This window comes from Papio anubis, chromosome 9, assembly GCF_008728515.1.
Source record: "Papio anubis isolate 15944 chromosome 9, Panubis1.0, whole genome shotgun sequence".
In the NCBI taxonomy this organism is placed as follows: Eukaryota; Metazoa; Chordata; class Mammalia; order Primates; family Cercopithecidae; genus Papio; species Papio anubis.
In genome coordinates, this window is record NC_044984.1 from 70,033,610 (window position 1) to 70,058,942 (window position 25,333).

At 36.6% G+C, this 25,333-nt stretch overlaps 2 long non-coding RNA genes across 4 annotated transcripts in view; one reads left to right on the forward strand and one right to left on the reverse strand.

Moving 5' to 3' along the window:
* The window catches only part of LOC116268892, a 114,265-nt gene extending 109,277 nt beyond the window's left edge, over positions 1-4,988 (forward strand). For 2 of the 3 annotated variants that reach the window (XR_004176123.1, XR_004176124.1), the window contains exon 7: positions 4,905-4,988. This is a non-coding gene — a long non-coding RNA (uncharacterized LOC116268892). The remainder of the gene's footprint in view (positions 1-4,904) is intronic. The other variant, XR_004176125.1, reaches the window with a different exon arrangement.
* Positions 1-25,333, reverse strand: part of LOC108581028 — a 252,080-nt gene that overhangs the window by 128,318 nt on the left and 98,429 nt on the right. The gene's annotated exons all lie outside the window — the stretch shown is intronic.

The following is a 25,333-nucleotide window of genomic DNA, read 5'->3' on the forward strand; positions in this document are numbered from 1 at the left end:
GGTTTCACCATGTTGGCCAGGATGGTCTCCATCTCTTGACCTTGTGATCTGCCCGCCTCAGCCTCCCAAAGTGCTGGGATTACAGGTGTGAGCCACCGCGCCCAGCTCTACACATTTTCTTAACACAGGTTTGAATTCCCCAGGACTCATTATTTTGGCCTCTGCTTTCTGAAATGGAAGTTTGACATGGATACACATTCTTTTCATTAACAAAGGAGTTACAGATCACGAATTGGTTAGTGCAATATACTTAAAATTGCTCATTGCACATATGTCCACAAGTTTATCTTCTTCCCCTGGGCTCACAGTTTCCTCTGCTACCCTTACATGGTCTCTGCATCTGTATTCACATGGGACAGCCTTGAGCAGCACAGCTCAGACCTCATCTCGGCTGGGATGTTCTAGAATAAAGTAGAGTACCAGGAGGAGAATGAAACAGATGAATTCTAAGATTCTACACTCTCCAGTGGAGTGTTGTTTCCTAAAAAATTATCAGACCACACATTCCACACATGAAAAATTCATCATACTTTGAAGATAATTAAAGTAAATGTCATCCAATTTTAACCAAATGTATATTCTACCAAAAAAGGACATGCAAATCGCTTCTTTTAAATATATATATAGCCAGAATGTTTTTTGGCAATATACCAATGAGAAACTGAAATGTTTGGGGGGGTGATTAACTCATGTTCTAGATATCTACGATTATTAAAGTTTTCATGGGCAAGACTAGATCTTAAAACAGATTGATTTTTTCGTGACCAGAAACTGAACTGAGTTTGAACAAGTCCCATCGGGACTGAATTTTTAGCATCTCATAAGTGGTGTTATTTAAAACCACACTACTCTGACATTGGGAAACCAATGTACAGCCACAGGATCTTTATATACTGCAATGGGTGGAAGTAAAGTTTCCCTAAAATAAAATTTATGTTCCTGTTATCAATTATCCCACAAGGAAGTAAATCCTGAGACAAGAAAGGAGGGCTTGGGAAATATATCTCAGTTCCCAAGGACAAAGAGAATCTGTCCCTTTTCTAGGTGAGGGACTCATCTTAATGAGCACTGAAGCCTCAATATTGCAACAGTCAGTGCTAGTGACTGGGCATGCGGTGAGCTGCCCTTATAACCAAGAATAAAGCAAGGACCTGCCTGATGAGGAACCCCCAAGGGATTTGGAACAGAGGCAGCAATTTTCAGATGTTTGGTATAGGTTGCACTTCCCTTCTATTATTCTCAAACAATCTGTTTTAAAATGCTCCAAATCCTAAAAATCTTAAAATGATGAAATGCAGTTCCTGGCCTCTCCTTTACTAAGAGAAATTAAAGAAAAAGGAGCCGCCCCTGCTGGAGTGCACAGGTCTAGTGGAGTTGTTTACCCTTTCCTAAGTCCAAGGTGGCTTTGGCAGCAGCAATTATGGTTGGAGAAAACTGTGCCTGCAGTGATGCTCTCACAGAGACAGTTCAGTAGCAAAAGACCAGCTGAAGAGAGATTCTGGAGCAACCAGCACCTGAGCCAGTGGTGTGGATGCCCTGCCATGAGCGCCTGCAGCAGCATGCAGTGAGAACATTCGGGATTTCCTTTTGAGAATGTCAAGTCATCATGGACAGTGGCTCATGAGTCAGACCTCACCCCGTGTATCATCGTCAGAACACCATCCATGGTGGTTTGGACCATTACGCAGTTTTAAATTGTTTTTGTTCTTATTCATTGTTTAATTTATATCTGTGGTGGATCATTGGTTAAAGACAGGAAGCAAAAGAACACTGATGTTGAAATACAAATTTATACGAAACATAAAAGAGATAATTCCATAAATTCCCTTAAGAGTTTCTTTAACCAAACCTACCAGTTGCATTGAATTAATCAAAATATTTATACAGCATGTCACGCTCTCTCCAGTTCTACTTTTAGCATGTTAAAAGGGAAACTTTTGCCAATCATATGGAATTTAGGTTTTTTGTCTAATGGGATTAAATATCAGCCATAATAAAATGTTTTATTTGAGCACAGGTTAGGAAAATGACCACTTAAATCTTTTCTCTGAACCCATATTTTAGGAACAAAAATATAAAAACTATTTCAATAAAACACTCATGTTTTTAAAAGTAAAATGCAAGAAATCCAAACATAAAATAAGCAGTTTTGTTGATGTTACCACAATAAGTTACATTTATATCTATATTTTAATAAACATTTAGTCCCCAACTAAATATTATAGATATCATTTTACCTTTCAGATCTTTTAAATTTTTTAATACAATTTTAAAAATTGATTAGCAAATGTTACTTGTTAAGTGGGAAAAAGTTAAAATGTATTCTATATAGTAATCATTAAGATTATATTTAAACAATTAATTAACCATATAAATTATCATCCAAACTAGAACAGTTTTGAGAATGGAAAGGGCTACTAATAATCACCATCCCAGGAGAATATATAAAATCCAGGGCTGTCCTAAGGAAATGGGACTTTTGGTAATACTACTAAGAATATGATCTGTAATAACATATTGGCCTTTTTATAAATTTTAAATTATGTTTTATGCAACACATAAGATGACAAGATGATTTTTACTGTAGAAGGGATATATGCCAGCAAAGGAACCTAAACTAGATTGTGCTATTTTGATCCAATTCCTTCGTTTCACAGATGAAGATTATAAACCTAAATTTGCTAAAACATATGACCAAGGTATGACACCTAAGCTAGAAGAAACTTTCATGCCTTTAAATTATAACTACTTTCTCGATGACAGGTGACCAAGAAATTAAAAACATAATTTTAATAACTATTTCCTAAAACTATAACAAGTAATGTGAAATAATTAGCACCTTTAATAAAAATCTTGAAAAATAATTGTTATTGTCAATATTCTGAGATGTTATACCATGCCTATTTATAGAAACTCTAATAATCAGTCCTAGTGGCAGGAAAACTTACCAGGGTTATCAGACGTGAGACAGACAGGTGTGGGCTGGTAACCTGAAGCAGCTGGTGATCTGAGCAGTTCCTCATCTGGAAGGTCATAGGAAAGGAAAAGTTCTTACACTGACAACTGAGCCTTCAAGCTCATTCCCACCAGTCCTACAACATGGTGGTCTGCTTAAGTAACAATGACTGAGCATGAGATGGTACAATGAAAGAACTGTAATCTTGTGCCCAGATGTAGAACATTCAGAATCTGGAGAAGTAGTGCCATCTGATTTGTGGAAACAGCCTAAAACAACAATACTGAGACAGAGGAAGCTGCAATGGCCTCTAGTAGCCAGATTAGACTTCAGTTCTCATTCCACCTTCCATTTGTAAATGAGTCTAACCTCTAAGAATTCAGTAAACCTCAGAATCCTTGGGAAATTTGGGGGAGGAGTGCAATGGAGGTTTAATAAAAAGCTACAGAATATTCTGCTGAACAGTAGAAGGGGCATCTTGAGCAATTCATTGGAAAAATTAAACATGACACAAAAGTCATTCACAACTGGTGTTTCCATTATGCTTAAATTCAAATTGTGTAAAACCCAGTGGAGATAGAAAGGGAACTGGTAAATTGGACCATTATAGATCATTTTATGTGTATAATTGAATGATTGTTACATAATTTCAGCATATTCGTTGACAAATTAGAAAAAGAAGAAAATAAACAATGTTCAGTCTGATTAAAGGAATAAAGGCAAGAAGTAAGTAGAATAATGAAGAGAAGTGAAATAAGACAATAATGATGAAGACAGATAATAAAGGCACCTTAGTATTCCATTGCTACTTAGTGGCAGTTTTTTTCAATTTTTTTTTTCCACAGTAAACCTTTTTTACATAGCCCTTGGAGTTCTACAAAAGAAAGAACACAAGATTTGAAGATGGAAAACTTGAACTTAAATCGTTGCTCCATCATTGATCTTGAGCCAATAACATTGTTTTTTTATCCTTGTTTCCCTTTACTGCAGACGAGTAGGAATGCCTCACTCACAGGATTTGTTGAAAGAAATAAACACAGCAATTATGTGAGCATGTTCAACATACAGAAGGCCATCAAATATGTTAATTTCTTTTCATGAATATTTAAAATAATCTCGAAGAATACTTTTCAAGAAAGAATGTCTAAAAATATAAAGAAATATTAAAGAAAATAAGGAATCTGGAAAGTCTTTTAAGGAGTTAGCCATTTAAAAGAACTCATTAGCATTTCACAACCTTTCCAGTTAGCAAGGTGCTGTTCTGAAGATTCTGTCATTATATGATACACAAGTTGCAATTAATGAAATACAGAAAATTGAAAACTCTATTAGAAAATTGCCAGTTAGCAGGACAGGGATTAAGAATATAAGTGTAATTTGAGGAAAGGCATTAATAATTAAAAGGTCAAGATGGTCCACCCCTTAGGAATCTAAGTAGCAGGGAGTTTTATAATGCAAATTAGAGGGGTTTTTTTAGCTATGTGAGGGGAAAATTTCACCTCTGAGCACAAAAACTCTAAAAGAGGACAGACTATCTTTTTTACTTACCTGAAAAGATTCCTATTCTTCTTTTGTTTGGTCTAGACATTACCATCACCATTCTAACACATTCATTGAATGTTATAGGTCCCAAGAATTAAAAATGTGTAACTAATTGTCCCTGCACTAAAATAAAGACAATTTTTAAAATAAAGAATAAAAAGTAGGAATTAATGATGAAATACAACAGAATAAACAATAAAAGCCAGGTTTTCCGGGATAGATCAGGGTCACCACTGTCACCATCAGCATTATAGTATTTCTTTTATTAGCTGTTACAAAATCTAGAGCATTTAAGATTCCTTCTAGAAAATTCCAGAAGTCTCAGAGATTATTTTAAATATGCTCAATATTAGCCTCCTAGATACTACTTAGTACCTGTCATTTTTCTCTTCCCCTGTTTCAACAGCTATAGAATTGGCTTCTGGAGAAAAGGCAGAATCAATGAGAATCAGCCAAACCAATTCCATGAACAATTCCAGTATATCATGTCCTCCCCATTTCTGCAAGTCAAGATTAGGCTGCTTCAGCTCACACTCCAGTACTCCAACAGATAGAGATAAGCAATATTCCTCATGCCTCCTGAACTGCCCTGCTGTCAAATCCATACGTTCAAAACATCTTAAGGTACTCCAATAAAACAATCATCTTTTTTCAAATGTGTAACTATTATGTTGAACAACTATGGTTTGTAAGAAATTAGAAAGTCATTTTGTTTTGTTCTTCTGCTGTCTTTATATTTATTCACTATTTGGGGGATTGTCCTTCCCCTGTCCCTGGATAGAAACTTGGGCAGGCCATGGCATTTTTCCGGTAATTTTTAGGTAACACAAATAGTCAGTAGTGTACTGAATCTGCTTATACTAACTTGCAAGAGTGCATGTATTTCTTCCTAACTCTGCATTTGGTGATGTCATGTTGGAGACTTAAAACACTCACTAGGTTGACAGAGAGAGCGTATCTTAAGAGGGACAGACCTTTGAATGGTACCGCTCTTCTCCCTCTGCCCAGATGAAATCTCCATCCTTCCCACTGGTGAAAGTGTGTAGAAGGCAGGGATGCAGTCAATACTGAAAGAGATCACATTCTAGGAGTGTAGTGATTATAGCCTACAAAGGTCAAGAGAAGACATGGTTTGAAGATCTGTTTTCTGAATGACAAATTTAACATGATGAGTAAATGAATTATTGCTCACATGTTCCTGCATGCTCTGGGTGAGATTTGCATTTCTGTTCATCAACAATGAAGCTCAGTATCAATATTTGAAAGATTCACTGGACACCACTCTTCAAGGACAGCAAGAAAGATGCTACACTATCATGAGTAATGAGGTAATCAACATCAAATAAATTGCATTAGAGAATTGCAGAAGCAAGATCTATACTGTTTCTATACAATTGAGTCCTGAAGAGTCTTGGCCGAGTGAGTCATCACAGCACTGCTACCTTTTTCTCACAGTGGGAGATATAAAATTGACAAGAAGTGGACTATAAAGAATATAAAGAAAGAGTTCCTGGATTTGAATGGGAAGAGACAATGCCTTAACACTGCAAAGAATCTTCTTGTGCAGTGACTGGACAATATGCAAACACCTAAGTGCTTCTCTAGATCTTCACCATTCAAGATAGATCACTACACCTCACATGAGTCAACACATTTTGCAATACATTTTTAAAATAATTGTTTTTATAGACAGGAGTCCCACAAAAAAAAAAAAAAAAAAAAAGTTGCCAGTGTTTCATATACATTATGTGTGACCGACCAAAGGCTAAAGGATGGCTAAGTGGCAAAACTTCTGCTGAACTAAAGATGGCCTCTACACTTGACACAGTCCCATGTTCTTTGGCCAGACTTCAGATCCCCTAACAGTTATCTGTTAGGATAACTACTTTTCAGCAGTGGTTCCTTAACCCTTTATGAAAATAAAGCTCTGTTGGAACACCGCACCACTCCCGACCTCTGCCCAACCTGTCCAAGCATGTTTGTACACAGCTGAACATGCAATAATGTAGTCAACAATCTGCACTAACCTCAGTGACCCCTGCTTTACAAAGCCTTCCTTACTGATGTGTGTTTGGAATTGAATGAAAGTGAGAAGGAACAAAGAAAAATTATGAGCAAGGAGAAAGGAGAAGGAAGCACAGGGGATTGCAGATCTAACATTGCAGAAGTTAGCCTAACAAAATAGAGGGCCCAGTGAATACATTTAGGAAAAGGAACAAGGGTCTATGAAACTTTGAATGCAGCGCCAATTCTGTCATTCCTCTGTTCCTTCACATATACAATTCCTCATCATTCTCAGGAAACTCCATTTCTTTCGCAGACATGAGTGCCAGAATACATCTCCCTCTCCTATTAGACAGTCCATAGAACACAACATCCTCAGCAGTACATTTCCAAACTCTGAGCTATGCTGACTAGAGTATGAGCAGAATGGGTGGAAGACTTCGGTCCAAGATGGGGCTTAGCCTCTGAGGTGTGGCATAGCCATGTTGATCATGCTTTCAGACCTTTTGCCACACAGATTAAAAATAGTATAGTAAGAATGTGCTTGTTGCCTATTTACAGCTATATAACTTGAGGCTAATGACACCACATGGCACCAATGATGGAGCAAGAAACTGAAAGTAAAATTTGAATGTTAGATTTAGGTGACAAGGTTTGCCAAGCAGGTTTCTGCAATCATTTCAATAATTATTCTGAAATTTTAGGGTGGCATGACTGAGGTCCAAAAAGTTCAAGATCACAGCACTGCAGGTCCTGATGAGGTGAGGACATAGCCAAGGATCAAGCCTGTCTTCTTTGAGGGAAGCAGAGGAAACTTGAGAAGCTGTTGTCATGGAGCATCTGCTAATTAATGCTACCTTGTCATTTCTGTTGAGAGTTATCTCCTTTAAGGTAAATGCAATAAAGTGTAATTCACATACAATCTATGTGCTTCAGTCTTCATTTTATTCTATTCTCAAGTCCTGTCTTCTGTAGACTTAATTCACACTCCAAGTCTCTACTTATTTTTCTGCATCATCTAGTGTATTACCATTGAACTCCAATGGGTTTTATACACACACATATGTACATGCACATGTGGATTCACACACATACTCCATGAAGAACTGGTTTTCACAGTCAGCACAGGATGCACATTTTACACCATGATCTAATAAAATCATACACATGTATAAATATAACTGAATAAATGTTTGATACACAATAATTATCCCAATACATATGATATATTCTGCTATTATCTATTTTATTTGTAATGCTAATTTTTATGAACTGATTAGTTTATCTAATTATGGGTTTCAGCCTGTAGTTTAAATCCATTTCGCTCTACATCCAATATGCAGATTGTACCCTGGGATCCATTGGTGAATAATCAATAAAATTCATTATAGAATTATCTGTTCTTCAGGCTCACCCCTCAGCTTTTCTTTCTTTACTTTTTGGTCCAAGTGAAATAATTGTGCCAAGCGTTTTACAGTATTCCCAATTAATCTCTGAATTCAAAAGGGAGGCATATATCCTGATTTTCAAGTAAATTTAAGAATTAAACACTTGTTCTGCCAGAAAGATAAACATACATATACCTACCTACACACACACATACACACACACACAGACACACACACACAGACACACACACACACGGACAGAAATAAAGGCCTGGAAATAGATGCCCAATATTTATAATAGTGACTATCTCAAGATAATAAGATTGAATAAAAAATCTTATTTTTTATTAAGGGAATGAGGCAAGGGAATGAGGGACTATCACCTTTTACATCATGCACTTACACACTGTTTTACAACAGATTTGTATTATTATTGTACCTTTTAAGTTAATTAAGATATGTTCAGTTTTAGAAACTTGGAAAACATGACAATAAATATTTAAATCTATTTAAACCTCCAAAGTCTCACCACCTAGAAAAAAATCGGTCATAAAAATTAGATACATTTCTTTTCATCTTTTCTTCCATTAACATACACACACAATCACACACATACACACAGAACACTATAATTATAGTAGACATAGATTTTTATCCTTTTTCACTTAGCATTATAATCAAGGATATTTAGCCACATTGTTAAAATTTTTTCAACTATTTAGCATTTTGTAATTGCATATAGTTCATCAAATGGGTATTTCAAAAAATAGAAAAGTAGTCATTTATTATTAAAATTATTTCCAGAATTCATAAGAAGAATATTTTAGTAAATTATAAACCCCCAAATGAAATAATAAAATCATTAAATTTCTACCACAATTATGTGTAAAACAGACATATACAGTTGAACATGATTGAAGCCCACAGAATAGTTTAAAAAGTAGTGTGCCTTCATATCATTAAACATTTCTTACCCAGTCTTCAGGTAATATAGTTTACATAAATATTCAGCACTTTGTGGATATAATCATTTAAAAACAGCTTAGAAAATTTGCAAATAATTAAACCTAATGAGGTTTAATAGGGAAGCATGAGTAGAACTATACAGATAAAATAAACAATACAAACCATTAAATGGAGGAAAAATCTAGAATGAGCATAGTTTTAGATATTGCACTTGAAGAACCTGTAAAAAACTAGTGGTAATATCTAAATAGGTAGCTAGGCTTGTACCTATCAAGCTCAAAAGAGAGAAAGTGATCAGACTGCATATTTAGCAACAGGGAGCTAGAGCCATGGCCAGTGAATGGGCCCAGACAAGTACTGTACATGGGATGAAAGAAGACCATGGTCACATAGATAAACCAGGTCATTCAGCCCACCCCTACTTCTTTCCTCTTTAGAGATCATATATACGTACTTTTCCCTTAAATCTATATCACATGTTTTATATCCCTAAATGTCTTATGAGCTTCTCAATGACATGTATTTCCCTTTTCAACCATGTAATACACTGTTGGATGCTAAAAGAACTCTGGACTTTCAATTACAGTAATTATAAAGTCTTTAATTCATATAATCCTATACATAATGTAAATAAGAATCTGCTCTAAAGGCATTGGAGGCTCAACAAAATAGTGAGTAATTACCAGACCATAATCCAGAAGAAGAGGGAAATCAATAGAGGCAAGGTCAGGATTTAGGCTTACTCTTCCCTGGGACACTGGCTAATACTGGAAGAGGCTGCTAAGGGGCTGAGGGGCTGAATGGTGCTCTTAATAATATCCCAGGAATAAGTAGACAGACGCTGGAGGCCAGGATCTGCTTGAGAATACAGAGATGCTGATAAATCTCATGCACTTTGGGTTAGGACACTGAAGAGTTATATCCAAGGAGTAAACGTTAACCTGAAGTTGTTCATCACTGGATCTACAGCTAAGCTTTCTTCTTCTTTCATCCCATGTACTGTCTTTAGAGCTTGACAGGTACAGTTTCTCTCAGTCCCAGAAATTAAATTGAGGTGATCAGATTACTAGCGTACAGAGGCAAATGTAAACAAAGAAGCAAAAGTAAACAATCTCTAGAGAAAGATATTACACTAGGCCTCAATTTCTACAAGCAATTTTTAAGTATAATGTCTGTCTCACAATAAAAAACATCCATGCATGTAAAAGGACAAAATAAAATAAATGAGAACCAACAGGATAATTAAAAGGCCTGTAGGGCCTGTAGATGCTGATGTTATCAAACATGGACTTTAACTATGCTGACCATGATTAACGTTATAAAGGAATAATTAAGAATTTCAATTATGACAGAGCTGAAAACTATTTTAAAAAGACATAGTACATTCTTAAATACACAATGAAATTCTAGAAATAAAAAATACAACTAACAAAATTAGGAACTCAACAATGGATTTAATACTAGCTTAGATGCAACGAAGAGAGAATTCATGAAGTGACACGTAAATCAAAAGAAACAATCTAGAATATAGTACAAAGAGAGAAAAAGACAAAAAATACAGAAGCAAGGGTAAGAGATGTAGAGAGCAGAATGAGAAGGTCTAAACTGTGTGTAAATTATAGTCCCAGAAAGAAAGCAGGGAGTATATGGGGCAGAAGTGATATTTGTATAATGGCTAAGAATATTCCAAAACTGAATGTTCTAGATGTAGATTTGAGAAACCCTACAAACCCAAGCAGGTTAAATAAAAGCCAGAAATAATGAATATTTAAAGTGCTAAAAGAAAATGTTGTTACTGAATGTTTGTATCCCCCTGAAATTCATATATTGAAGCCTTAACCTCCAGTGTGCACATAAAGCCTGTAAGAAGGTAATATGGTTAAATGAGATCATAAGGGTGGGACCCCAATCCAATAGGGCTGGTGCCCTTTTAAGAAAAGGAAAAGATATTGGAGCTCTCTCTCTCTCTGCCATGTGAGGTCACAGCGAGAAGGCAGCTATCTGTAAGCCAGGAAGGGAGTTTTCACCAGAAACTGAATTGGCCAGCAACTTGATCTTGGACTTCTCAGCCGTCAGAACAATGAGAACATAAATTTCTATTGTTTAAGCCACCCAGTCTGTGGAATTTTGTTACAGCAGCCTGATCAGACTAATATAGAAAATAAGTGCCAATTTATAATTCTAATAAAAGTAAATAAAAACTTTGGGGGTAAATAGTGAGTAAGATAATTCATTATCAGTAGGTTAATACTGCTGGAAAGGAAATATCCAGAGGCATTTTTAGGTGGAAGGAAAGGAAACCAGATGAAAGGCAAAAGATGAAGATGAAGAAGAAGAAGAGGAGTAGGAGAAGGGGGAGGAAGAGGAGAGGAAAAAGAAGAAATAGCAAATAAAGTAGTGAATTTGTGAGTAAATGCATTCAAATATTAATCATATAAAGTAATAACAAATTGGCATTTAAGTTTAGGGTATGGCAAGTGGCATTAAAATACTCTAAGATTATTAAATTTTCTGGGAATAGGTTAAAAGTAACAATTAGTATTAGACTTTGATATGTCAAGGATACATTTCTAATCCCTAGGTTGACACTAAAAGAGTATATAAATTCTAAACTAATGGATGAAGAAAATGAAAAAATAAAAAGTATTAATCCAAAAGGAGAGGACAAGAAATAAAGAACAGTCAGGACAACTAAAAGCCCATAATAAGATGGTAGATTTAAATCCAAGCAGATCTGAATTATGTTGAGTATAAATACTAAAGTTCAAATTAAAAGATGGATTGTTACACTGGACTTAAAAAAATGCAACTACGTTCTATATATATGAGGCATAGCTAAACAAAAGTATAGAAAAAAATTAAATAAAAGAATGGGGAGGGGGCAAGAAAAAATAAAACAAAAGAATGAAAAAATATTAACCAAAGAACATCAACAAAAGGAAACAAATTTGGGAAACTAATTAATTAGATTTTTAAGGCAAAATGTATTATAAAAGATAAAAAGACACATTTCACAATAATAACACTATCAAAACTACAATTGACCAAGAATGTTTAACAATTCTAAAGTGTTATGCACCTAATAACACTGCTTCAAAATAAATAAAGTATAACTGACAAAATTACAAACGAAAAATGTCTAATCTAAAATTACAATAGTGAGACCGGTAGAATAACCATCCAACTGAGTCTAGTCAGCATTAAGAATCATAAGAAAACTTAAAATGGTTGTTTACTTTGACTACTGAGTTTTGGGGTAATTTATTAGGGCAAGAATAGATAACTAAAACACCAATCATGTAGCTTAAAAGTTTCAAGTATCAAGGTAACCATTCCAGAGTTTGATGTCTGGCCCTGCCTGTTTCTATGTTCTTCCCTAGAATGAAATGGGCCTGTAGAAAACTGCCCATCTGTGTACTATTTTCTCAGTTATTTGCTTTCTGGTATTCCCTTTTGCTGATCAACAACTGTACACACATGCAATGGCTCAGATTAAGAAGTGAAGTAAAGAAGGATATGGTACAATGAGAATACTCATGCATTCTGAGTAGGAGCATAAATAAGTACATTTGGAAGATATTCTGGTGTTACCTAGTAAAGATAAAGATATATCTCCCTGTGACCCAACAAGTTCACTCATAGATGCAGAGAAGTATGTAAATATGCATTGAGATTCATATGATTCATATACAACAATGATCATAGTAACATCATTCATAATTGCCCAAAGTTGAGAACTTCAAAATTTTTATAAATATTAGAACAAATAAATAAACTAAGACTATTCATGAGTAGCATAAACTAATTAAAATTAACACATTACATGCAACAACATGAAAATATATGTCCACTTGTACAAGAATGTTCATAATTATTTTATTCATGATAGCCCCAAACTGGAAGCAACACAAATGCACATCAACACAATCTACATGACATATCAATGAACAATTTGTAGTATACCTATACAAAGAAATGCTACTCAGTAATATAGAGGATTACACTACTGATTCACCCAACCACATGAATGAATACAGTGATGTGCTGACAACTGGCTCTTTAGGGTAGGGAAACCCTGATTTGTAGCATTTGCCAATTTCCATGAGGTAAACAGTCTCACCATGGCCAATTTCAAGCTACCAAACTGAAGTCACTGCATGCAAATTTGGTGATAGATGCACACGGTTGGCTCTCTCAACCTAGTTTGAGCTGGCTCTAGCATGACACTAGATGAATCTCACAGACAATAAGCTGTGCAAAAAGGCCAGACACAAGGGTACCTATTATGTGTCTTCATTTAAACGAAGTCCTAGAAAATGAAAAAAAAAAAATCAGAAAAGTGGTCCCATCTGGGGAGCTGTGGTGGGGGATACTCTGGGAAGAAGCAGGAGGGAATTTTATAGGAAGATGAAAATGTTCTATAGTGTCATGATAAGATTGTGTATTACATAGGTATATCCATTTGCCAAAATTGTACAGCTGAGACTCATACCTTTCAAAGCATATAAACTTTACCTCAAAAAAAAAAAAGAGGAAGGAAGGAAGGAAGGAAGGAAGGAAGGAAGGAAGGAAGGAAGGAAGGAAGGAAGGAAGGAAAGAAGGAAGGAAGGAAGGAGGGAAGGAAGGAGGGAGGGAGGGAGGGAGGGACGGACGGGAGGGGAGGGGAGGTGAGGGGAGGGGAGGAAGGGAGAAAGAAACTGTAAAAAAGCTGTGAGATTAATTGAGTAGGGGAGTGGGGATAGAAGTATAGAAAACAATACAGAAAAGGCAGAAAGTTGATAAATCGTTGAAGCTGGGTGATGGGTGTATGGAGATTTATTACATCCCCTTCATGTATGTTTAAAATTTTGTGTAATAAAATGTTTAAAAATAACTTATATATATATGAACATAGATTCACCTATTTTTCATTCACCGACCATGGTCTTTTCTTTGATCATGAGTCTTCCGGTTTCATTTTATCTTTGTTGCATAAACCGCCCCACACATTTCTAGTTATTTTGCCTTTAAATAGAAAGAAAACTTAAAGACACATATAAAGTCATCATTGTGCAAAACTCTAGACTGTTATAATTTTTCCCATACAGCTTTTCCCTTTAACATGCCTTTATGCATAACTAATTGGACAGGTTTTGCCAACTAAATTGACTGTGCCTGTCCATAACATTAAATTTAGTTGATATAAAATCAATAAGCCACTTTCTTTTTGCTCTTATGCTCATCAGTTTATATAATTTTTAAAGTGTATAATTAAAATACTAATATACCTGATGTTACATATTTGAGAAAAAACTCAAAACAAACTCAAGATCAACTAACCCTCAGTAAGAAAGAACAACTCCACAACTCAACTGATATGCAGGGGTGCCACTGTGCACAGAACCGTTCTAACCACTTTCCAGGCATGCTGGATTAGCTGCCACTCCCTATTCCCTATACTACAGACACAGGCCACTGCTTCTTACTATTAAAGTCCTAAATTATTTCACAGAAGTCTATTAACCTCTACTTTACCTAAAAACATACTATAGATACACTTCAACTAAAGCTAACTAAAATGTAATCAATCCTTTTGTCTACTGGAGAATGTATCCTGAGTACTCATTTGCACATATTTCAGTCTTTCAATAGTAGTCGTTCTATCTAGCAATGACATTTGAGGAAGAAGGAGAGAACGATATACTAGTAATTTACAAACTTGGTATCTCTGTATAAGTCATGACACAAAATTCCACCAACAGTCTGAAGAAGGCTAGACACAAGAAAATATCTACTGCATGATTTAATTTATATGAAGTTCTAGAAAACTAATATAAAATGAAAAACACTCAGAAGATATTTCTGGGGAATAGTGAGTGGTTTACTGAGAAGGGACATGAGTGAATTTTACAAATATACAGCTGGGAAACAGGACTTCAGATCCAACCATCTTATTACACATTCATAAGAACGGCAGAAAGGAAGAAAAAAGTGGGCACAGTTCTGTCTGTTTATCTGTTTATCTAGCTTGAACTCACCTTACAAAACGGTTGTTGTCTATTGCATTGTTGTACTTCCTGGAGGGGAAGTTAGAATATGAATAAACAATGATTTTTTTGTTCCATAAGAGGCTATGGTCAGAAATACTCTGGCCAATGAATATCTTTCCGCAAGTAACAATAGGCCTTCCTCTTAGTCCTTTGAAAGACAAGAGAACAGGAGAAAACAGCAATTCCATGACTGACAGGTCCACAGAATAGCTCTGAACACCTGTGCAGGCTGGCCTTGAGGTTCAAAGTTCCATTAAGGTACACTTTTTGGAAAATCTATGTAATCTGATGCTCTCCATCTCTCTCAAGGTTAAAAATACTTTATTTCATATGTAATAATAGTAATACCCACTATTTATAGAGTTTTTAATTTGTGCCACAAATTATCTCATATGACCTTCCCAAAAATCCTATGGTGGCTAGGGGTGGGAAATGAGACTCAGATAATTTGAATCACTAGCTCAAATTTGTCTAGCTAGCAAGATGTAGAGCCTGAATTCCAACCTGCGTAATCTGACTCCAGAGTGCACATTATTAACCACTGGTGAGTCAACTGACGCAATGTAGAGACCTAGGGAGGAAATGTCAGCAAAGCATGAGTATCCTTCCTTATGGACAGTCTTAGCCAGCAAGCTAAAAGAAATGCAGCTGACGGATTTTGGCCCAAACCTGTTCAGCAATCCAATGTCTCTAAAAGATAATGAAAACAAAAATGAAGTCTACTTTCGTTAGAATGAAGAATGACTGGCCTGAGAAACTAGTGGAGATGTTTTTAAGTCAAAAGATTCAAAATCAAAATATCAAAGAGAGCTCTGCATGTTTTCAGGCAATGGGAGTAGAAAGAGTGAGAGGTGAAGCTTGAATTTTTAAATGGTATTCTCCTTTCTTTTAGAATATTAAGATTTTTGCCCCAGCTTTCATGAAGAAAAGAGATGAATGTGTACTATTTCATATTCTTACTGCTTGCATTAGACATGAATTATCAGAATTTAAATGCCTTATGTAGTACACAGTAGATTAGTTTGTTTTACTACTTTGATGGCTTTTTTTTTTATATAAATTCAGACACATTTATTTCCTATCCCTGAGAAAAAGAGCTATTGATAGAAGCAGAACATACATGCATGTGGATGACTGTTTATATAGATATGGTATAAATCTATATTTCTATCTTATCAAAATACAGACTCTGACAAGGTCAGAAAGAATCGGCCATATTAAAACTATTGCCATCAAACGCAATGTTCCAAGACCCCTAGGATAAATAATAACAAGAATAAATACTTTTTTGTAAAGTGAACTCCTTGTCTACCATTTTGGACTTTTTTTCAAGATCATATGTTTCAAAAGGATTACAAGAGGCTAATGCCATAATCAGCCATATGACCTTGGGTAAATCACTAAGATTCTTCTTATCTTAGAACAAGGGAGTTGGAGTCAAGGCTGTGACTCTGAATTCTTCAGTCTTGTATATTCCAACATGGTGTGGTTCGGGTGAGAGGTACAATGGAAGAGACTTTCCATGTGTCCCTTCAAACTCCTCATTCCATTTCCCCATTCTGCATGGAGGCACCTACAACATGGTAGAGGTTGAACCAAGTGAGGCAGTTGACATCTCTAATGGTTTGCCACTAGCATAGTATCTGTGTTTTGAAAAGTCATTGGACTTTGGAGGTATGTATTCCAAAGCAGCATGTAGCTGGAACTGTTGTGATAAATCTTGTAAAAAAAATCTCAATTGAGTAGCAATAGGGAAAAGCATCCAACACTTACAGGAAGCTCCAGCTGACTGGGGATAAATGAGCTCTGTACTCAGCAACAGCTGCAACAACAGAGGGCCGAGCCTTGGTAGGTGGACATGCACAGAACAAGCTGAGCTGGGGCCTGGAATTTCCCGAAATGAAATCCAAGAACTGTTTAGGTTGACCTTCTCTCTCTTAACACAGTTGACCCTTAAGAAATAAGAGATGACACATCCCAAAGCACACCAAGTTTTTACAACTGCAGCTTAAAAAAAAAAAAAAAAAAAAAAAGGCAAAGTTGGAAAATGACTGGCAGTCCTCTTGCAATGCTGGAAGGATAAACTGGTTGATTTGACTGCCTTCTATTTGGGGAATAAACAAAGTGATTTTTTAAGAATCATATATGCTGGGACTGCTGTGGAATGCAGTTTCTAGAAAACAGATTTATCTGTCGATTATAAACAGGCTTCCTGCACTGCAGGCCCCACTTCCACACAGCAGTCAGGGTCACAGTGACATAAAACAGAATGCCATGAACTGTAGTTAGAAAAGCCTGATGTAAAAAATGCAGTGGGGAGAAAGATTGAAATGTTTGCAGAAATATAGATAAGCAGGCACAATATAAATGAGAAAATATGGTTTTTGCCCCCAACAGCATGACAGCCTCCTCAACAGTATTTTCCAGGGAATTGAAGAAAGAATTTTTTTTAGCAGGGAAAAAATAAAAGTGGTCATCTCCCGGCCAAGTATATAAAGATACATCTTAAGAGCTTTCTCTAAAGTAGGTTTCTCATGTGAAAAGTGAGGCTGTTATGAGGTACAGCCCCTCAGATTACCCACTTCCATATAGCCTAAAATAATGGGGTTTAGTGGGATAGAAAATTGTGGCAACTAAAAATATCTGTCCTGGATAAGGTTTCTCTTCTAGCCATGACTGTGTCAAATTACATGGTCTTCGCTTTGCTCTGCTGCATTCTGATAACATGCATTTAAGTAATTTTGTAAAAAAAACTATGCCTCACTTTCATAAGCATAAAGGAAATAAGATCAGTCATGAGGAACATCTGGCAGGAAGTTCATGAAAAGGGAATTCACCAGAATTATTCAATTGGGAGAGGCCTTGGAAGCCATTTGTTCTAGGTGTCCATATGTTGGCCTGAGGACCTATGTTCTTCGTTGCGTAAAAATCACAGAAAATAGAGGTCAGACATAAAGTGAGTTCTATTTTCACAAACAGAATGTCTATAGACAATGATTTTCCTAAACTACCTTACACTAAGTGTGACAACATAAATAAAAGAACAGCAAAACTCAAAACAGTTGTCTGTTTTGTTTTGTTTTTTTGAGTTGGAGTCTCACTCTGTTGCCCAGGCTGGAGTGCAATGGCACTATCTCGGCTCACTGCAATCTCTGCCTCCCAGGTTCAAGCGATTCTCTTGCCTCAGTCTCCCCAGTAGCTGGGATTACAGGTGCTCACCACCATGCCCGGCTAATTTTTGTATTTTTAGTAGAGATGGGGTTTCACCATGTTGGCCAGGCTGGTCTTGAACTCTTGACCTCAGATAATCCACCCACCTCACTTTCCCAAAGTGCTGGGATTACAAGGGTGAGCCACCATGCCCACCTAAAACAGTTGTCTACGATCAATATCGTCTTCTCTCTTCAGTTCACTCCAATGTTTCTCTTGGTCCCCACACTAATAACTGCCTCTTCATGGGCTCTGATAGTCATGTTACCAAATACACACTCACTTCTCAGTCTTCATTTACTTGACCTATCAACAGTATCTGGCATAGCTGATCACGGTCTCCTTCCTGAAACACTTTCTTCACTTGGTTCTGGAATATCACACTCTTCGTTCTTCTACTTCCCTACCCTTTCTTATTGTCTCTTCATTCTTCTTCTATGTAACCTCTAAATATTGAAGTGAATTTATAAGAACTATAAGTAATTCATCAGCTTAAGGAAAAACAAAAAGAAAATGACTAATTACGTATAAATTAGATATATTGGGGAAAATATTTTTTAGCAGGGAGTCCTTTTAGTGGCTGTATCTGAAAACAAGGTCATGAATAGACTCTGCTCCCACGAACCTCTAGGAAAGCAGACTGTTCTTATAATCATGTGACTTCTGCAATATGGAAAGCAGAATAAACTTCTCTCTGGAGGCCCTTTATCTTATTCAAATGTTAGAACTTAGCCATAGGGTGGCCTTAAAGTTTGGAAACGTAGGTACATGTTTGCCATTTTCAAGTGACTAAATCATGTCATTAGTTGATGGACTAGGAGAGGCGGTCCAGAGTGATGCTATCAGGCTGGTGCACTACCCCATTGCACCGCGGTTGCAGGGTTGGATGTCTGGGGTGTACCTTTATTATTATTATTATTATTTTTGAGATGGAGTTTCACTCTTGTTGCCCAGGCTGGAGTGCAATGGTATGATCTCGGCTCACTGCAACCACTGCCTCCTGGGTTCAAGCAATTCTCCTGCGTTCAAGCAATTCTCCTGTGTTCAAGCAATTCTTCTGCCTCAGCCTCCTGAGTAGCTAGAATCACAGGCACCCGCCACCATGTCCAGCTAATTTTTGTATTTTTAGTAGAGACGAGGTTTCACCATGTTGGCCAGGCATGTCTCAAACTCCTGACCTCAGGTGGTCCGCCTGCCTCGGCCTCCCAAAGTGCTGGGATTACAGGTGTGAGCCTCTGCGCCCGGCCCTATTTTTATTGTAATTTTGCACAGCACATGGAACTACACATTGTGGATGAGGCTAACACAGTTAACACTGTATTAAAAGAGAATATCCATAAACTACTTATGTGCATTTTCCAAAGCTCTGAGATTTTATAAGCACCCTGTAGAATCCTCTTCCATTGAGCAATGCAAGTAAATGTGTCATGACCTACTCTGGCCTTCCAGCTCAAAAAGCTTATTGACAACGTAAGAAGTCCTTGACTCCTGAAAAACAAAGGGATTTTTAACCTCTATAAAACTGCCCAGAATAAACAAGGAAATTGATATCTGTGTAGTCCATGCTGTACACTATGCATAATACTAGAAACTTATACACATGTACTCCATTAACTCTTATAAATTCACAATGCAGAGATAGTGCTTAATCTTCATTATCACCATATGAAGTGAGTACTAACTAATGTTTTTAAGCTTTAAGAGGCTAAGAAACTAAGATTTAAACTCATTTCTTCTGCTTCTAAGACTATCTCTTTTCCATGCCACAGTATTTGTTCCATTTTTACAAATGTGTAAACAGGGGCTTTAAGTGATTGAAATTTTTACCTGAAATTACATAGTCAATATATGGCAAAGCTGAAATTCAAACCTGAGTCTTTTTGACTTTGGAGTACCATGTTTTTTCATCTATAGCAAAATTACTATGCATCCTTTTAAAGTCAGGGACAAAGAGGGAAGATAGAGGAAAGTCAGGAGGAAATTCTGGGTCTGTGTCTTAATGCTGGACAAGAGTGAGCTTGATGTGTTAAAGAAAATAGCAGATTTTAGAACATTCATTATTTTGTTTTTCTACAACCTTGAGTAGCTGAGTTGGAATCATCCCAGAATTAAGATCAAATTAAAGTTGAAATCACTGCACAATTATTTCAATGGACAGGAGCACAGTGCTAATGAGGTCAGGGTCAGGACTCCAGACTGCCCGAATTTCCTCTGTTCTAGCGCCAAAATGCAGAGTTCCCCCTACACAGCCAACTCAGAAACTCACCCTGTTGGTCACAGGCAGGACCCACTAAGACAGCACAAGTTAGCACAACTGTTATTGCTGCCAGAAAAACAAGGTGCAAGCATATGCCCTAGTGTTGGCTGGTCAGAGCCACTAGTTTCATACTGTATTCAAAAGAGAGCCTTTTATACTGGGCAGAGTAACAAACAACATGAACTTCATCTGTGGATTCTGTCAGACGCAAAGCTGCTAGAATGGTTAATATAAACATCAGAGCTCATGAAGAAAACACACTTCTCTGTGCTGCCCCTGTAGGGATTCTAATTCCCCTCTGTGCCCATTCTGTCCCTGTAGGGGCACAGACTTCCCTGTGAAGTGAACTTGATCCAGCTTGAGATACACAACAGAAGATGTAAGCCACCAGATCATAATATACAGCAGCACTAAAAAAAATGATTAGTATTTGCTTCAAAAACATTGAGTTCAGAATAAATTGCATAAGATTTGGAATTTTGTAAAATGACAGGTTACTTCAGAGAAGGACTTTTGGAAAAGGAAAAAGGAGCCAAGTCTTTAGATCTAGTAGAAAGAATGTCTATTAAATTGGAATTGTCTGTTCTCTTTTTAGTTTTCACGCTAACGAAAAGAGATCAAGAGATGAATGTCTTCAGAGAATGGAGGGCACAGCAGGGCATTAGCTTTTATTTTCATAGCTTAATAAAAATCAGAATTGATATTTTTCAGAAAATTACAACAAAACAGTGCAGCAAATATACAAAACTGTTCTCCTTTTAGGAAGTGGAGCTAGCAAAGTAATGTGTCTCTTTTGCAAGATTTCAGTTGGGGAACAAAAGCAGCTCTGTTTGCAGTTTATTTCCAGGTGATTGTAATTACACTGACGCAGTCTTTTGCCCCAGAAAAGGGTTGAAAATCTTGAAAGATACGACTGGCCTTCTTAGATTTTCTGACAACGGGTACAGAAGAGTTCTGGGTTCTTTTTCACACCCAGGTCATAAGAGGCCAGTGTCTTTAAACTTAAAAAATAATAATAAATATTAGTTACCTGTACGGGACCTTAATGTTGAAGCTCTTAGGTTCTATAGCCTAAAACATACAGCCCTTACTTCCTGCCTTTCCTTCTTGACACATATATTAGTACATGTACATTTACAGCCAGCAGTTGATCTCCAAGGAGCCTGGTTGGCTAGTTAAGCATTTCGAATGCTGATTGGACCACACATCTAACTTCCTGTCTCTGGTCCATCTTCCACTGCAGCTTGGTTGTTCTAGCTATATTTTCCTACCTTGAGTTGCTACCCAAGCAATGATAACTACTAATGCTGAAAAGAGTCATTGATTTCCTGTATATCCACAAGAATAGCTCTTATCTATGCAAAGGGAAGAAAGCACTAAGAAAGAAGGCACTAAGAATCTCTGATGGGCCAACAGTTTACTCTAGCAATGATTTGAATGTCCCAAAGTACATGAGACATGTGTCCGTAGACATTAAGCACTGAGTTCAGTGAATTAGTCCCCTACTTATTAAAGAAACACACCCTGATTTAGGGATTGGCAAATGTATACCTGCTAAATACTTCCTCTCTCAGATGCTCTCTGCTGACTAGAGGTCAGTTTGACAAATTTATTTGTGTATCGTGGGCATTTGACTCCTTATTCAAGGATCACTGTCTGGGCCCACAGATTAATTACAGAGGAGCAAGTGATGGAACTAGTCAGGACCAGAGTCTGTTGTTTTAATGTGAAAAGGGCAACCCCTCCTCCTGGAATGTGGAAACTGAAGTTCGCCCCATCACTAATTGAATCAAGCCAACCACTAGAGCTGAATTATCTGCTTACTAGAAAGTCTGGCTCTGCTAACTATGTGGAGAGGGAAAAGGAACCTGCTGTAGCATCTCTGACCCAGCCTTCTTTCTCTGGGAATAAGAAAGGTATTATTTGCAAAACTCAATGTTTAGAAGCTCGCTTTGAAATCAGTCACGGAGTCTGGGAGCTGATGCATGCTCTGTTCAGAAGGAAAAACGAAGCAGGATGGACTGGAGGTCAAGCACTTCCTCCTATTTTTCCAAATGCCCTACTTTCTCACTCTGAGTGTCCACCAAACCCCCAGGTTTTTTTTGTCTAGTCAACAAAAATAGAACTCAATGCCAAGATTAATGCCAGAAAAATAAAACTGGGAACAAAGGGAAGACAAAAGTTGGATTGCAGAACTTACATATTTGCCTACATATTCCACCCCCTCAATACTACAGTTATTTGTGTGTTGTAATAATATACCAGCTTCTCAAAATAGTTACTGTTTATAAATGTCATAAATAAGCCAGGTAATATGCAATTGGTTTTATTTTTAACACCAATAGACTTTGGCCAAAATTAATTAATGGGTTATTAATATCTCAGAGATTTTACTTTAAATCCAGCAAGACAACTTGCTAGATAATGTTCAAAGTGGATACATTTATTATGTGGGCTATTCCTTTGTACAAAGGACTAATAGGAAAGGCTAGAGAATTTCAAGTCACAATTCAATTCGAACTTTTGCTTATCTTTAGAGTTTGTGGTTAAGGTCCCTTATAGTTTCAGCCTTTCTATATGAGGATTTAACTGGAACCCTGTAATTTCTTTGTACTGTCATTTGTATTTCCTGTCTCACTAGCCTCACCTTGAAACTGGGCAAGTTCCCAAAGATATCATAAGTCAAAGTCAAGTTGAACTACTTTTCAAAGGCTTTTTTGGTGCCCTTTTCTAACCAGGGAACTTTTATTTACCTTGACTCATGGTTCCAGGAGCTTAGAAAAACCTTTGCTGCTGATTCTGCTAATACTCAATAACTCCTTTTCAAATTGCCTAAATGTTAAGCAAATGCCATCTATAATTAACTGAAAATTATCAAATGCCATATTTGTAGCACTTGATGCCTTTTTTTAAGTTGATTTACAATGGCAAACAAAAAAAAAATAAAAGAGCAGTACTTTTACTTTAAAAAATCTATAATATGCCACAGTTATCTGGCATAATTATGATATGAGTTATTCCAGTTGATAGTTTCCTGATACAGCAAGTTGACCATTTGAAACTTCAAGAACTATAACAGGAAGAAATACGCAGAAGATTCTGGAGTCCGTCTTTTTTACTTATTTGTTGAGTAACCTTCACCCCTTTAAGCTTTAGTTTTTGCATCTATAAAATAGAATCCACTTTGTGAACTATGAAAAATGCCTGGCTCATAATAAACATGGATTACAAAATAATGTTATTATTACAGAGGTATTGTTCTACGTCTCCCACCAGATACTGTCCAGCCTTTAGAGTAGAAAACGCCTCATGCCTGTTCCTATAAGGACTGATGAAGGAGCTGCCAGACAGAAGCACTGCCTGTCATCTTTGCCTTTTTCATTGTTTTTTCCACTCTTCCACCATCAGAGGCCTTCTGCCTGCCATCCAGCGGCCTCTACCCTACCATCCTCAAAGCTTCTATTTTCCCCTTGTTCTTTTACCCCTTTTCTTCTTTATTTTGCTTCTTTTTCCTGTTTTCCTTGGCTTCTTTGCATATATACATCACCAATTAGCATATCCTTTACCATCTTTTCCTTTTAATCAGGGAACTGACATTGGTTTTCTGTTTGTAAAAGCTTTCTTTCACCCCAGAACTTAAAACATAATAGTAATAATAAAATAGATTTAAAATTAAAAAAAGAAAAGAAAAAGTTTTCTTTCTACCACAATCACTCTTACCTCTCTTTCTATTCAGAATGCTTGAGAGTGAAAGTAGACTTGATCACTACTTGCCTGAGGTTTTGCTATGTCTAATGCCAAAAGTCATAATCAAAGTCAGCTACTCACTTCTATCTTTTCTGCTTATTCTGCAACTCCATCTATCACACAACTGCTGAAAACATCAACAACTCTTTTGTGTATTAATAATGATTGCTACGTTCACTGAATGTTGGGGAGGTGCCAGTATCAAGCTGAGTATTTTAATTGTAATATCTCATTTACTTCTCACCATAATCCCAGGAGATAATAATAATGGTGTTGGTGGAGGGGATGGTGATGATGATAACTCCCATTTCATAGAAAAAATAATCTAAGGCTCATAGAGGTTATCCAGCTATTGAGCGATTAGGGGACAATAACTAATCAGTCTTGCTTAAGAGTCTTAGCCCTTAACTCCATACTCTATGCTTTTTCTTATAAATTTGTTAGTAAGAAGTCCTCTGGGTTGATTAAGCATTGAATCAAAGAATTCTCAATTGAGACCTCCTGTTTAAGAAAAACTTACAGTAACCATTTAAGAAAATGTATATAAAAGTAAATAAAATCTGCCTTTCTCTTCCTATTGAACTGTGTCATCCATCTCCAGTTTAGAGACAACCTCAAAAATCCAAGTAGGAGTTTATTTTAAAGATCCCCTGTGGGTCACAAACCCCTGGGGCACTATTGATTTACTGCAAAGAGTTCCCAAATCCACATGTACACCAAGCAGAGTACAAGTCTGTTTTCCAAGTAACTAAATAGAGGCTGTTGAGAGGAATAGTAATACAAATGAATGTTTTAAATTTACTGATTTTATAATCATTTCATCACTTGTAATCATTTTCGTTTTCTCTGTCAATGGATGACTAAAGTAAGTCAATTATCACATGAATACATGATAACTTATCTTAAAAGTATTTACACTCAGAAAATAGGCATCTAGATATGATTAGATATGAGGCTTCCTTTGTTATTCTGAAAGGCAGAGTCGCCCAAGCAGCCTGAATTTATGTTGAGAGATCTACATTCTAACTTCAATTCATGCTTTGTGTGAATGGTATAGGTTAGTGGTAAAGAATGCTGGTGCTGAATCATAGCTCTGATACTGATGAATTGTGTGACCTTTTGCAATTTACTTAACTCCTCTGTTCTTCAGATTCCTCTTCTGTATGGAGAAAGTAATAACACTTTCTTTTATACATATTATAAAGGTATTAAACATGACGGTTTTAGAGCAGTC